A 5,248-nucleotide genomic window follows, 5' to 3' on the forward strand; every position below is an offset into this window, starting at 1 on the left:
ACATCAGAACATAGCCTCACTGGGCTTATTTGTCTCCCAGAGGACACTCTGTAAACTCTCAAGGACTGTGCGGGGGAGGCAGGCTCGTCTGGTGTGGCCCCAGGTGGGGAGCAGGTGGGATGCAGGGGCTCGAGCTGTGTGCAAAGAAGAATGCAGGCCACTGTTTCCTGGTTCCATGTAGACACTGGGCTCTGCTTTCTGGAGAATTTGTTTTCTGGGAGGTGTTTTGTTTTAGTTTCCTGAGAAGGGTCTAGCTGAACGAGTTTTGGGTGATGTGGTGCCCCCATCAACCCAAAATCTGCCTGGGATGGGAGATAGGCTTCTAGGTCACATCTAGGGGAGCAGAAGCAGAGACAGATGAGAGGAGGTGTGGGTGTTCAGAGATGGAGTCTCTTCCTCCTGAGGGGCTGGCCTGACCCACACCCTGCTCTCCTCCTCCCAGCCTCAGCACTCATAGTTTGCTGGCGAGTCTCCCCTGGGAACAGCAGCTGCAAAGCCTGGCTGTCCTCTCAGACAACACCCCAGCAGCTGCTGCCCCCAGGACTTCTCCCTTATCACAAGGCCTGGGCCTCCAGGCGGCCAGGGTGGGTGGGAGCTGTCAGAGCCCCCACCCAGGGCAGGTTCCCAGATGGAGAGATAAAGACTCAGAGTTGACTGGAACCCAAAGTCAACCGGGAAAATAAGGTGAGCAAACAAGAGACTGCATGAAAGCCAAAGGTATCAGGAAACAGGCAGGGGTGAGGGAATGCACAGGGAATGAGAGCTTTGTGTGGTGGCCTTCCTGGGTCCTGAGGGAAAGGATTGGGAGGAGGGGCTGCTGCGAGTCCTGAGGAGGAAACAGCTATTTGCAAACAAAGATGTCAAATAGCCTGAGACATCCAGAGAAATAAGGGCTGAGGGGCAGAGAATTAGGCTAAGACCCAAGGTGATTCTTCACATCAATCTCTAAGCCTTGAGGTCTCCCCTGGTTAACCCAGAGAGGAGCCTTCCACCCTCCAAATCCATGGCTGCGTTCTGCAGAGTCCCCAGAAGTGAGGTGGTGGTGGAAAGTCCCCACAATTTAGGATGTGACACCCCTGGGACCTTCTCCCTCCTCTCAGAGTCCAAGGGGTATGAGGGTGGTAGGTGTGTATGGAGGGGGGTATGCTATGACGCACCTTATGCCCTACTCCATGTCATATCAAATTCTCAGAAACCCCACCGGTGAGCCCCGAGATAACCTGTGGGGGCAGTTCCTTGTGGTCAGTGAAATCACATCCGTCCTGCAGCAGCAGTCCTGGGCTGAGCCCAGACAAGGGGGTGTTTGTGTGTCTGAGCCTCTGGCCTCTCCCTGCTGACAGGCTCTGTTGGGGGCAGATCTGTGTCGGTCATACCATTGGCGATCCCTGGGTCCCTCTGGCTTGTCCAGGTTTTGGAGATCTGGAGAACAGGTGGAGAGAATTTATTCTGCAGCTCAATTCAGAGTACATTCAGATCAAGGAGGTCAAAATTGCTGGAAATGTTGAACTTCGTTCTTTCATGCTCTGGATCCCACAAGGGGTCTTTACACCTCCTTGGGGATTCCTCCATCTTGCCAGTAAGCTCCCTGAGATTCAAACTTGACCTTCTTTTTCCTTTGCTCAAGAACATTCCATGCCTCTCTGTCCCTGTGAATGCAAGTCCACACTCTTGGCAGGGCTGTCTGAAGCCCTAATGCCCCACTTCTGGCAACTTTCATCTTGCCGGTGCAGTTCCTTCCACTCTTTATCATATCCTACCTGCTAGCTCCAGGCCTGGAATCTAGATATCCTTTTCTGCATGTGTCATTTCCCGAGAACCCGAGGTAAGGCTAACCTCTTTTATTCCTCCTACGTGGCACTGGCCATCTGCTTCCTTGCTTTACAGGAACTCCCTTTATTTGGTTTACCTTCTTGAAACTTCAGACCTGCTACATCTATGGTCCTGTTCTGCACCTCCCCACCCATGTCTCTCCCACCCACCACAATCTGACTTCTATGTGCGTTGAAATCTTTCTGCTAAACCCTCCTATGTAGCTCCTCTGTAACACAAACACTTTCTCCTTAAAAATTTCGAATGCCTTGGTTTCCATATCACTTTCTTCTGGATCTTGTGTTACTTTGGTCTGTTTCCTACAATAACTCTTTTAACATTGGTGTTCCTCAGATTCTCTCTCTGCTTATTTCTCTAACTGCCTCTTTTTTTCCAGGAGATCTTTTTGTTGTTGTTCAGTCACTAAGTCGTGTCCAACTCTTTGCAACCCCATGGACTACAGCACGCCAGGCTTCTCTGTCCTTCACTGTCTCTCGGAGTTTGCTCAAACTCATGTCCATTGAGTCAGTGATACTATCCAATGATCTCATCCTCTGTCACTCCCTTCTCCTCCTGCCTTCAATCTTTCTCAACATCAAGGTCTTTTCCAGTGAGTCAGCTCTTCCTATCAGGTGAACAAAGTATTAGAACTTCAGCTTCAATGTCAATCCTTCCAATGAATATTCAGGGTTGATTCCCTTTAGGATTGACTGGCTTAATCTCCTGCTGTCTAAGGGACTCCCAGGAGTCTTCTCCAGCACCTCAATTCGAAAGCATCAATTTGTCAGCTCTCAGCCCTCTTTATGGTCCAATTCCTACATCTGTACATGACTACTGGAAAAACCATAGCTTTGACTATGTGGACATTTGTTGGGAAAGTGATGTCTTTGCTTTTAAATATATATATATATTTACGGCTATATTTGGGTCTTCACTGCTATGTGGGTTTTTTGGTTTTTTTTTTCTAGTTTCAGGGAGTCATGGCTGCTCTCTAGTTGCCATGCACAGGCTTCTCATTGCAGTGGCTTTTCTTGTTGCAAAGCACAGGCTCTGTAGTTGTGGCTCACAGGCTTAGTTCCTCCGTAGCATGTGGGATTTTCCAAGACCTGGGATGGAACTCGCCTCTGCTGCATTGGCAGGTAGATTCTTTACCACTGAGCTACCAGGGAAGACCTCTCCAGGAGATCTTATCTGTGTCCACTTATACTATTTTTGTGATGATGAAACTTCTGTGTTTTGGGCTGTCCAGTGTGGTAGGCAATAGCTCCATGTATATATTGAGCTCTTTTCAACATTTTTCCTTTCGTTTATTTGTTTGGCTGTGTTGGGTCTTAGCTGCTGCACGCATGATCTTCTATCCTTGCTGTGGCATGAGGGATCTTTAGTTGTAGCAATGCAAACTCTCAGTAGTGGCAGGCGTGTCTAGTTCTCTGACCAGGGATTGAACCTGGGCCCCCTGCATTGGGAGCTCGAAGTCTTAGCCACTGGGTCACCAGGGAAGTTCCTCTATTGAGCTCTTGAAATGTGACTAATGTAATGGAGGAAATGAATTTTTAATTTAAGTAATCCATTTAAAATTAAATTTAAATAACCACCTGTAACTATGTCTATGTTAGACAGGATAAAACTCTAGAAAACTCTATCTGCCACCCATACCTACCTACCTATCTATTCTCTTTTATACCCATTTTCTATTCCTGGTCCCCTTGTAGAAACCATTCTAATTTGATTCATGGGAATATTTTTAATGTCCTCTTGAAATAGAATACACATACGGTAAATGCACAAATCATAAATGTATGCAGCTCATTGAATTATTTTAAAATGAATACATCCCTGTAACCCACAACCAGGTCAAGAAAGAATATTTTCAGTAGTCCAGAGCCTTCTGAATTTTCCTTTCTAATCACTACCCACTCCCTACTTGCCATGCTTGCATGCAGTCGCTCAGTTGTGTCTGACTCTGTACGACCCTATGGACTGTAGCCTGCCAGGCTCCTCTGCTCCTGGGATTCTCCAGGCAAGAATACTGGAGTGGGTAGTCATCCCCTTCTCCAGGGGATCTTCCTGACCCAGGGATCATAAGGAGTCACTGTTATGACTTCAAACACCACAGATTGTTTAGCTTGCTGGGTTTTTTTTTTTTCCTTTTCTTTTTTGGCCAAGCCATAAGGCATGCGGTATCTTAGTTCCCCAACCAGGGATGGAACCCGAAACCCCTGCATTGGGAGCTCAGAGTCTTCACCAGTGGACTCTGTTTTTGAACTTTACACAAATGAAATTTCCATATTGTTTTGTGTCTGGATTCCTGCATTCAGTATTATCCTATGTACATAACTGTAGTTCATTTTCATTGCCATATGATACTTGCTTGTTTAAAAATCACTACATGTTTCCCCATTCTACTGTTTCCACTTTGGGCTAATGAATTCTATCTTTTGACACCCGTGCAGTTTCTGTTGGGATGTGCTGTGGAGTTCCCAATGGTCATTGCTAGGTCACTGGGCTCGGCTTTAGTAGATGCTACCAAACGTGTTTCAGTTTCAACTCCCATAAATGACTGGTCTGGTTGCTCCTTAGCTTCACCAATATTTGGCCTTGTTAGACTTTATAATTTTAGCCATTCTAGAGGTGTAGTGATGTTGGGTTGTGGTTTTAATGTGCATTTCTTTGTTCTTTTAATGAGGTTGAGAACTTTTCACATAGTTATTGGCAATTAGAATCTCTTTGCAATTGGTGATTTTAGTGATGTGCTTGTTCAAGTCTGCCCATTTTTTAAAATTAGGTGTCTTTTTTCTTACTGATCTGTATGAATTATTTATATGTTCTGGGTACAAGTCAATTATTGGTTATATAATTTGCTTTTTTTCTCCCACTCTGTGATTTACCTTTTCAAAATTTATCTTTTTCTTCTTTTTGGCTCAAACCACATGGCTTGGGGGATCTTAGTTCCCTGACCAGGGATTGAACCCACAGCAGTGAAACCACCAGGTCCCAACCACTGGACTGCCAAGGAATTCTCTCTTATCACTTTCACTTTTTTAATAATGAAAAATTCTTAATTTTAATGTGGTTCATCAATCTATAACATTTTGTGACTGGCCTTTTTTTTTTTTTTTTCCTGTGTTGAATTCATCTAATCCAAAAACATTTTTGGGCTTCCCAGGTGGTGCTAGTGGTAAAGAACCTGCCTGCCAATGCAGTGAGACATAAGAGATGTGGGTTCACTCCCTGGGTTGAGAAGGTCCCCTGGAGGAGGGCATGGCACTCCACTCCAATATTCTTGCCTGGAGAATTCCATGGACAGAAGAGCCTGGTGGGCTAATAAGACAAAGATTTAAAAAGCAGCAACATAAACATTCTTTTTCCCATTTATATAGATTTTCTTGGATTTATTTCACCAGTATTAAATTTTTTTTCAGAAATATTCTGGGGATGG

The sequence above is a fragment of the Budorcas taxicolor genome, chromosome 18 (genome assembly GCF_023091745.1).
Source record: "Budorcas taxicolor isolate Tak-1 chromosome 18, Takin1.1, whole genome shotgun sequence".
Taxonomy (NCBI): domain Eukaryota; kingdom Metazoa; phylum Chordata; class Mammalia; order Artiodactyla; family Bovidae; genus Budorcas; species Budorcas taxicolor.